The sequence below is a fragment of the Squalius cephalus genome (genome assembly GCF_949319135.1).
Source record: "Squalius cephalus genome assembly, chromosome: 13".
Classification (NCBI taxonomy): domain Eukaryota; kingdom Metazoa; phylum Chordata; class Actinopteri; order Cypriniformes; family Leuciscidae; genus Squalius; species Squalius cephalus.
Window position 1 is genome coordinate 25,297,419 of NC_137134.1, and position 11,708 is coordinate 25,309,126.

The 11,708-nt window shown below is 39.3% G+C and overlaps 1 protein-coding gene; it reads right to left on the reverse strand.

Annotated features, from left to right (window-relative positions):
* LOC307169725 (SLAM family member 9-like) overlaps positions 1-11,708 on the reverse strand; it is a 114,329-nt gene that overhangs the window by 58,973 nt on the left and 43,648 nt on the right.

The window sequence follows — 11,708 nt, forward strand, 5'->3', positions numbered from 1 at the left end:
TAGAGTAAAACTAACGCTTCATCTTTTGTGTGATGTACAATAAACTTCACTGAACTCATCAGTATATTTTGGTCATCATTCGGACGGGGTTTGCTACAGCAGGCTTGTATTAGTGGATAAAAGCAGATGACAAATAAGTTATAACCATAATTAAACTAAACTATACATGTCCATACAGCATATATTCTCTCTGGCTCTGTGGGCATTGTTGTCCGACTCCGAGTCGAAATGAACACCGCAACTGAGTGTTTCTGTTCTGATATTATCAGATGAGATTGTCCTGACTCTGAGCGCAAGCTCGTGAGGCTCCACCCCCTGTGCCGTGCAGCAGCAGTTCATTTGCATTTAAAGGGCACACACTAAAACAGTGCGTTTTTCTGAGCCCCAAAAAATTACAATTTAAACATGCTGTAAAAAATGATCTGTTGGGTATTTTGAGCTAAAACTTCACATACATACTCTGGGGACATCAGAGACTTATTTTACATCTTGTGAAAAGAGTCATAATAGGTGCCCTTTAATGCTGATCTAACTAGCAGAACACACTAGCATGTTCTATATCTCAGTTGGGCATGTTGTCACACTGCGTTACAATGAACCCCTATTAGAAATATGATATTCTATTCTATACTTTTATGAATTATATTTAGAAACCATGAGAAAAGGTGCATACAGACTGAGAGTCAATGTTCAGAAATAATTAATTATGATTATGTTTTGAATGTTGTACAGCTGTGTTTTCTGGTGTGTTCATTGTCAAACTAAAAAAATATATTGTATTTTTAATTATTAAAAAATGACATTATTTTATATGAAAAGGTTAATAATTGTATTTTATTGACAAAATATTTTAGTTTGTCTTGTTGGCTTTATTTTTTTTATTAGATCAGATTGGATTTTAAGCTGTCATATTGGTCATGTTAATGTGCTCCACCTATGGGGCATGTTGTCACATTTCACTTCCATTCTTTTGGGGTAAATAAAGAAAAAAGGTACACACTGTATTAATGAAACAAAAACAAAATTGTACTAGACATGAGGGAAATTAATGTGGTAAAAAATAAATACTATGAACCTAAGTTGATTTACTCAAACTGAGAAAGTCAAAAAAGTGTTAGGTTGTGCCCCGCAAGTCTGGACGTCCAAAGACATTTGAAGACTGATGGTCATTCCTGATGTGACTCTGACCTCTGCTGGTGGAAATGAGTTAGGCTATTGGATGTGACAAGTTCGCAATAGATTTCAAGATTGAATTCTAGTGGCTTCAACAGGAGCTAATAATATTCACTAATTAATTTGCAGCTCATTATTACTCTTCCAGTTTTATCTAATTCATTGTAGTACAATATCACGGTCTAATCCATGAGATATAACAAGATTTTTGTTTTTACAACTATTACCCACTTTCCATGAATAGGTTTACATGCTTATTAACTTCAACTTGAACGTCAGAAAAAAAAAAATTCATACCTGTTTGTGGAATATTATATCCCACTACATTATGTTCAATTACATAACAATGTTCAACCTGTCAATAATATCCATCTGGTTGTTATGTAGCATAAGGTATGGGAAATCATAATGACATAATCAGAGAGAATATAGAATAAGAGTATATGTTCCTTAAAATACATAAACAGTAACCCCCCTGTAAAATAATACAATGATATGTACAATAACAATTGGAGAAAAAAAATGAACATCCTTTCCTTGAGATGTTTCAAAAAGTGGTGGGGACATGTCCAACCCACAGATTACTCCTGTTAGAATAGAATAGAATAGAATAGAATAGAATAGAATAGAATAGAATAGAATAGAATAGAATAGAATAGAAAGCCTTTATTGTCATTATACTCACATACAATAAAATAAACATAATTCTTCAGAAAAATTATAACTTAACATGAATAAATGTGTCACATTCACATATCCTTCTTGGAATGAAGCATTCAGTATTGAATGTAAATTTAAATCAATGACAGGACTAATTGGTCATGATAACCAGAAAAATCAACCATTCCAACACTGCAGTATATATCTGAATTTTTCTAATGTTCTTCTCCATTTCTCACTTACAAATAAAAAAAAATCCACATTTATTTGTATAGCGCTTTTCACAATATAGTGCATGTTTCGTGATCTGTTATAGAGGGAGTGATCTGTTATCAGACGTGACTGTGTCCAAGTAATGTCCATATATCAGAAATGAACACTTCTAAAACAATGGAGATCATGTGTTTAGCTAACATCATGTATTAATTTGAGCTCATTGAAGCAATTAAGTTGTGATCCATAATGATTACAATATATGGGTCATTCCACGAAATTGGTGCCTTTTGTGTCCCTGAGAAATAATCAGACGTAGAATTACTATAACAACAAATAAATTTGTGATTTAAAAACATAATAGTACTATGTATTATTTCCTCAATATTACATTAAATTAAAGTCATTTATATATTATTTTAAATAATTAAAATTGCATTTATGCTGATAAGGGTAAGGTTTTTGGCCTGTCCCTCCCTGTGATTGTTCTTTTTCAGCAGGACTTTTAATTTGCAAATTGAAGGCAAAATTATACATAAATCACATTTTCATATTGTTCTAAGTATAGTGTCACTGTTAAGCAATGTTTTGGCATAAATATACATTATTTTAAATAAAATATAAACCATTTTATCGGTGTCCCCTGATTTCATGTCATGCCTGTTACCCTCACCAAAAACCCCTTGCAAAATAATGGTACATTCCTGTGACATCACTTCCAGGAAGTTATATCATCTCTCAATCATTATTCCAACAGTTAAAACACAAGTTTGTTTCTCTCTCTCTTCTATAATACTCTATTTTGATGATTTATTAGGTATAACTGAGGTGGGGACACCATGCAATGTCAAAACTGTTATTGATTTTTAAAGTATAAATTTAAACAATTATTTATTTAACTTAATGTAATCAATATCTACAAGTAATATCCTTTCAAAGTGTACATGTGCTTTTGTGGCCTTGCCCTAATAGCTAGCAATTAGCAAATTAGCTTGAATTTGTCAAACCTGTTACTGTCAGGCCTGTTACTTTTGTATAGTAACAGGTATAGTAACAGGTTTTGACATGTGGGGTAACAGGGATGACATAGATTAGGTGTCACCTTAGCCACACTGTTTTTAAAGTTTATCTGTGTAAATTGCAAACATTTTTAAAGGTCATCCTGGGTGTTTTATTGAGCCAATGCCTATATCATTCAGAGTTGGTATTGCTGGTGCATCTGCATCTGGTTACCTTATTGCCTTTTGGTAAAATGTTGGCTCCTTTTATGTGTTGGTTGTTGTTGTTGTTTGGTTTTAATACTTCCAGTTGGTTTTAACATGTTAATGACCAGGAAAAGATGATTAGTCTCAATAAAACAATTTTTTTCCATAACTCATTGTCAATTCATCCATGTAAGTGCGATTACAAACAATAGCAGTAAGGTGACTGCAGACCCTCGCCCCAATCTTGTAATGTTCAAGAAAGTGAAACCAAATGTTAGCATCTGTTTTCAGATGATCATAGAAAGACCAAGATCTGATTATCTTCCTTGCCTAATAATTGAACCAGATCAGTATATTTTAAGTTCTGTGAGGGGACATACTCACACAGACAAACAGATGGACACATGGGTCTAATTACTCTAATTACAATACCCTTAAATCTTTAGATCTCTTAGAAATGTAATGTGCTTCACTAATACAACTATGTCAAGTAATACAATTTAAAAAGGTAAAACTTTACAAAATTATGTAAACAAATATGTGCAGTGTACGCTGAAGAATGTGTGTCCTGTCATCCCTGTTACTCTGGTCAGTCCTGTTACTATGATGTCAATCCTGTTACTGTCATTAATTTCATAAAAAAATATAAAAATTATATTTGAAATGGCCTTCCAAGTTTTTCCATTGTAACCCTATCTATATTGTATTTTTGACAAAGCCCTTCTTTTAATATCTCTCTTGTAAAAATATATATTTTTCTTAATTGACATGTGGTCACCCTCCAAAATTTGTATGTTCTTGGTCATCTGAATGACAAATATAAGATTGAAAAAAAAAATCTAAATTTTTAAACAATTCCAGTGAAAAGAGGGACTAAAATACTGCTCATATGTGAAAACTATAACATATTTTTAATTAAAACTATAGTATATAGTAACGCATGTGTCTGTAACAGGCATGACAAAAATATCAAAACATGAGGTAGATAAATAGTCATAAAATAAAAAATTACATAGCCTGAGATGGCACAATACGATTTCTTGTTATTTTATGCTGTCTTCATTTAATGGATATTTAAAAAAAATTGTTTAAACTTATTTTATATTTTAATTTTTCAAAGTTGAAAAGGCACTGATTTCGTGGAATGACCCATATAGAAAAAATTGGTAGTAGGCTTCATCAAGTCCTTGACACACAGTCCACATCCTGTGAAACCTCAATGTCAATTAATATTCAACAGAATCCAATATGTCTGAAAACAATCAAGTTTATATTAATCAGTTTATATGTATTTAATTTCACTGTGTTCACCTGCTCAACATCTACATCTGAGGCTTACTTTGGCATAAAGAGACAAACATTATCAATGCAAAGAGAATATTCAATCATGTTTTTTTTTTTCCATAAAATAGACAATTGCCACACCCACAGCCTAAAATATCAAGTACAAAAGAACAAATCTGCTGACAACACTTGCTAAAACTCACATTTATCTGGTGTCCATAAATGACCACATTATACAGACATAAATAATATTGACAGCAGTTGCAAAAACGTTTTGTAAAACAGTGCACTATTTACTGTTTTACATTACGACACCTTTTTTCTGGAAAATAACAACTTCATATGAGTAAATGCGTCACATCACATATTGGCAATACCTGGACTGAAGAGTTCACTGCTTCACTAGTTCAAACTTATTGCTTGCCAATTTCATTACATTGTTTAATGTGTAAAATCCTACACAGTTTAGCTACACCACATCTAATAAATCTAAGATGATATTCTTTAACAGATATTTAATAATAATACCGGTAGCTAATACTGCTGGCAGGCAGAAATATATTAAAAATGCCCTGTGATGCTTTTTGTCCCACAGACAGTGTAGTTATGGTTCCCTTTCAAGGCGGTCACTTCGACATTACGTCACTGACGTATATGGGAACTCCCTTCCTCCTCATTTTCACTGAAATCTTATAGGCTAACGCCAGCTGAAGACAGCTGGCCAATTGACGCGAAACATGCAAATGCTGACCGGACCGCGGGCAGTATAAATAGCATGGGCGCGACAATAACGTCAGAATCTCTTTCTTCACGCTAGAAGTCTTATCTGAAGTCATCGTGGAAGTTGCAATAGAGGTTACTCACCATGTTTCCTCCCCGCATCCGATGGCTGCTAAAACTTACACGCCAGATATGTGCGGGTCCTATCGACTCGCTCTACCCTAACAAGGATCAACCGAGGCCTCACTCACGACGGCGGGCATGTGCCGGACAGTGCGCGCCCTCAGGGGAATAAACCCGGGCATCAACGGGGATGAGGCCCACTGCCGCCAGCAGGCCGCTGGTGGGCCCTCTCCCGCCCTAAAAGACGAGTTGACGCTGCCCGTCGCCACTCCGGTGACCGGTCCTTTTCGCGGGCTCGCTAGAAGGACTCGACGCGAGAGGCTCTGTTGATAAGGATACTTAGCCCGGTATCTCAGCCAGGCTACTTCAAGAAAGACGCCGTCTTTCCACGGCGTCCTTTGGTAGTCGTGCGCAAGACGCGCGCGTCTAGAGAGACGAGGCAAAGGCCATGGCTCCGTGTCCAAAAAGAAAAAAGGGAAGTACGGATGTTATGAGTCTCTAGCATAGAGGTCTCTAGCCGCCTCGCTCTGACAATGGAAAGTGCACAGCCGCAATCCGGTGAGTGTTTACCCCTAGTCAGTCTTGACTACGGAGTTGCGCAGTCGTTACCGCTTATGCTGTTGACGCTGGGCCTACGTAACATTACATTTTGATGTGCTTACAGCTTATGTTGTCAGGCTGCCCTGTATCCTTCAGTGCAACTGGCCATGCTGATTTAACTACGTATTCACAGTTGTTGTCGCTACGCCACTGACGCTGTGTTTATGTACTCACTACACACTGATATGTGCTGTGATTGTGCCGTTTGTGCCCTGTATCCTTCAGTGCAACTGGCCATGCTGATTTAACTACGTATCCACAGTTGTTGTCGCTACGCCACTGACGCTGTGTTTAAGTACTCACCGCACACTGATATGTGCTATGATTTGTGCCGTTATATATTGCCCTGTATCCTTCAGTGCAAATGGCTATTCTGATTACAACATATTCACAGTAGTTGTGCAACGCAGATGATGCTGTGTTTACGTACACACCGCACTCTGTTATGTGTTCATGATTTATGCCGCTATAAATTGCCCTGTATCCTTCAGTGCAACTGGCTATTCTGATTCAACTATGTATTCACAGTTGTTGTGCGATGCCACTGACACTGTGTTTATGTACACTGATATGTGTGTGTTATGCTTATGCCACGATATTGCCCTGTACCCTTCAGTGCAACTGGCTATTTTGATTACTACGTAGTCACAGTTGTTGTGCGACTCAACTGACTCTGTGTTACGTACACACTACACACTGTTATGTGTTAGGATTTATGCCACTATATATTGCCCTGTATTTTTCAGCGCAAATGGCTATTCTGATTACTAAACAGTACGTATTCGCAGTTGTTGCGCGATGCAACTGACTCTGTGTTACGTACACACTACACACTGTGTGTTTGGATTTATGCCACTATATATTGCCCTGTATTTTTCAGCGCAAATGGCTATTCTGACTACTACGTATTTACAGTTGTTGCGCGATGCAACTGACGCTGTGTTTATGTACACACTACACACTGATATGTGTTATGAATTTTGCCGTTGTATATTGCCCTGTATCCTTCAGTGCAATGGCTATTCTGATTACTACACAGTACGTATTCACAGTTGTTGCCCAATGCAACCGACGCTGTGTTTACGTACACACTACACACTATATGTGTTATGATTTTGCCGTTATATATTGCCCTGTATCCTTCAGTGCAATGGCTATTCTGATTACTACACAGTACATATTCACAGTTGTTGCGCGATGCAACTGACTCTGTTACGTACACACGACACTACATACTGTGTGTTTGGATTTATGCCACTATATATTGCCCTGTATCCTTCAGTGCAATGGCTATTCTGATTACTTCACAGTACGTATTCGCAGTTGTTGCGCGATGCAACTGACTCTGTGTTACGTACACACTACACACTGTGTGTTTGGATTTATGCCACTATATATTGCCCTGTATTTTTCAGCGCAAATGGCTATTCTGACTACTACGTATTTACAGTTGTTGCGCGATGCAACTGACGCTGTGTTTATGTACACACTACACACTGATATGTGTTATGAATTTTGCCGTTGTATATTGCCCTGTATCCTTCAGTGCAATGGCTATTCTGATTACTACACAGTACGTATTCGCAGTTGTTGCCCGATGCAACCGACGCTGTGTTTACGTACACACTACACACTATATGTGTTATGATTTTGCCGTTATATATTGCCCTGTATCCTTCAGTGCAATGGCTATTCTGATTACAACACAGTACATATTCACAGTTGTTGCGCGATGCAACTGACGCTGTGTTTATGTACACACTACATACTGATATGTGTTATGAATTTTGCCGTTGTATATTGCCCTGTATCCTTCAGTGCAATGGCTATTCTGATTACTTCACAGTACGTATTCGCAGTTGTTGCCCGATGCAACCGACGCTGTGTTTACGTACACACTACACACTATATGTGTTATGATTTTGCCGTTATATATTGCCCTGTATCCTTCAGTGCAAATGGCTATTCTGATTACTACGTATTCACAGTTGTTATGCGATGCAACTGACGCTGTGTACACACTACGCACTGATATGTGTTACGATTACGCCGCTATATATTGCCCTGTTCCTTCAGTGCAACTGGCTACTCTGATTATTGTGTATTCACAGTTGTTGTGCGCTGCCACTGACGCTGTGTTATGTACATTGATACATATGTGTCTATGGTTTATGTCGTTATATATTGCCCTGTATCCTCAGTGCAACCGGCTATTCTGATTAACTACGTATTCACAGTCGATGTCGCTATGCTTCTGACGCTGTGTTTTGTACACCTCAATGTAACTATGCTATCACGTTGCCCTGTATCCTTCAGTGCAACTAGCTATCCTATATAACTGTGCTTAGTCACAGTCGTCGCTACGGCGACTTGCGCTGCATCTGTGTACACACTGAAGCGTTATGCTGTTATGTTGCCCTCAACGTAACTGACCATTGTGTTTGAACTGCGCATATTCATGCAGTTTCGGTCGCTTCGACTAGCGCTGCATTATACACACAGATGTTTTAAATGTGCACACTGATGTGTTATGCTGTTATGTTTGTTGCCCTCTATCCTTCAGTGCAACGACCAGCTGTCCTATCTAACTGTGCATATTCACAGTTCTATCGCTACGGCGACTACACTGCACTTATGTACAAGGATGTGTTTTTGCTATTTTGTTGCCCTGTTCCTTCAGTGCAAAACTAGCTATCCTATCTACCGTGCATATTCACAGTTTCTGGATGTATGTATGTGCACGGATGTGTTATGCTGTAATGCTGCCCTGTTTCCTTCAGTGCAGCTAGCCATCCTGATCTAACTGTGCATCTCAGCTACGGTGATTTACGCTGCGTTATGTACATACATGGATGCGCTATTCTTACGCACTTGTGTTATGCTGTCATGTTGCCCTGTATCTTAGTGCGACTAGCTATCCCAGGCGAACTGTGCATATTCACAGTCTCTGTCGATACGGCGACCTGCGCTGCATTATTGCACATGGATGTGTTCTTGCTGCGGTGTTGCCCCGTATCCTTCAGTGCCTATACTGAGCTACTGCGTATAGTTGGCGCTACAGCGACCAATGCTGTTACGTACATGTGCTACGCTGTTATGTTGCCCCGTTTCCTTCAGTGCAACTGGCTATTCTGTACTAACTTGTATACTCACAGTTCTAGCTACGGCTACGACTGTGTTTGTGTACTTCTGAGGTGCTATGCTATTATGGGGCTATTATCTAACTGCGTATATTCACAGTTGTTGTCGCTACGGCCACTGGCACTGTGTTTATGTACATTCAGTTATGTGTTAATTTGCACTTCTGTACATCGGCTTTAGAACATTGGCTATGTTCTACAAGGGAGTGTCAGTTTCCTCGTGACCCCCTTACTGGCCTATCATCCCCGGTTCACGGACCTGAGAGAGTTATGGGGCTCCCCCATGACTATCCCCCTCAGATGATTGGCACCCCAGCCCCAAGCTGTGGAACCTTCTTGTGTGTCCGCTGCTGGGTCCTTAGTCGAGCAAGACACTTCACACTAATAAGTGCTGAGAGATCTCCTTGAGAATGACCTTCCACCTGCTCTCGCCCCAGCGAAGCACTTGGAGACCTACGCTCATTCTACATGAATGATGTTGCATTGTCTCGGACATAGTGACTGCAGCGTCACTCTCAGTCCGATACCAAGCTGCGTTCCAGTCGCTTACACCGTTCAGAGCACAGATTGATCCCTGCCCGCCTTCTGCTGAGCCGTCAGCCTCGCATGATGCTGATACTCAGAGTGCTGTTGGCCCTGTAAGGGCGTTGCGGATGTACGTGGGCCACTAGGCAGCAGTCTGACTAGCTGTTGTGTGCTTGGTGGATGGTACTAGGGACTGAGACTTTCTCACTGAATTCGACGCTTTTCAATCTGGCTTAATGCCCACGGGATTTAGGTATGCTGGCTGTCTTCTCAGAACACGTTCGCCAGGGTTTCAAGTTTTATGCACTGCCTATAGCGTCGTGGGTTGGTGAGTTTTATTAATGTACTCATGAACTGTTACCTCCAGCTGTACAGTAGTCTGCATTATGCAGAGTTACCATTGCTGCTAACTCTGTGTTATGACTATAATGTATATAATGACTATACATAGCTGTTTCCGCATTACGCAGTAGTTTTCAATGTACTGTTAACTCTGTGTATGGCTATAAGGTTATGCAGCTGTCACCGCTATTGCCGTTGACACTGTGTTAACTCTTGTGCTTGAGTGCTTATGGTGTTGTGCTGCCCTCCAGTGCAGCCTTCGCTTCATTGCATTGGATATGCAACTTGGTAGGTCGGAACAGACGTTTCTTAGTCTAGTTTCGCCTATCAGTTCGAGTGCTCCTAGCGGCGCTGCTGGCTTAGAACTGTTGTCTCTCGTGGGAGTGTAGCTTGACCCCGTTCAGGGCTTATCTTCACTGCGCTCACGGCGGGATTCTATACAGTTCCCATATACGTCAGTGACGTAATGTCGAAGTGACCGCCTTGAAAGGGAACGTCTCCGGTTACTATCGTAACCTCGGTTCCCTGAGAGGCGGGAACGAGACATTACGTCAGCCGCCGTGCTCGCCGTTTGATCAGCTGTGCTAGCGTTCAGTCTTGATTCTGACGTTATTGTCGCGCCCATGCTATTTATACTGCCCGCGGTCCGGTCAGCATTTGCATGTTTCGCGTCAATTGGCCAGCTGTCTTCAGCTGGCGTTAGCCTATAAGATTTCAGTGAAAATGAGGAGGAAGGGAGTTCCCATATACGTCAGTGACGTAATGTCTCGTTCCCGCCTCTCAGGGAACCGAGGTTACGATAGTAACCGGAGACGTTATATGCTAGCAGAGGCTAACTTCACCAAGCTAACCGGCCAAACCAGTTATAACATTTTGATTCCTGTAAGTCTTTCAAACAGTCAGCAGAGGGAGCCATTAACACACACACAGGACTGAACACATTTCATCTCATTTTACATGTATAAGAGTCTCTGAAAATCCCTGAAAAAAAGTTTCATATAATTTTACTGGTTGTGTGTTCTACAGACATGTGGTCTGTCTTAAAAAAGATTCTTCTAGAAATTGCTTAAAAATGAAATGCTGAAATTCAGTAATCTGTAGTAAACGGCTACAATCAGTGCATTTGTGCTTTAACTTTGAGGTTCAATGATATTTAAAAAAGAAAAGAAAAAAAGAAAGCATTTATAAAACTCAAATGGTTACAGGATTTGTTGGCATTTCTGAGTACTTTTGCACATAAATATGTATTTTTTCTATTGTAATACTTGCCGTCTTTTTTTTTTTTTTTTTGCTTGTGCGTATTTCCGGCAACAGAAGATTAACACGATTAAAATTGTGATCAGAAGCAGCTGCAGAGTTTGGCTGGATTATACAATGATTTCTGGTTTCTTTTTGTAATTAGAATGCTATTTAAAATGTTACACAATGTTAGTACAGCATTCTCCTACCCGTATTTGTAATATTCCAAGAATGTCAACAACAACATTCACCAAGTAGCCTACACCAAGAATGTTGTTCTAAGAACAAGTTCTCTCAACATTATGAAAACATTCATCAAGTAAAAACAACGTCATTAAGAAGTTCCAAGAACATTGTTCTAAGAGTGTTTCTATCAACACCATTAGAATGCATATCAAATATTAATAATGTGATAAGAACATTCTATAGGGTTAAGCGTATTTGGCTTGCTGTCTGCAGTGGAGGGGCTCGAGGAACCAGCTTC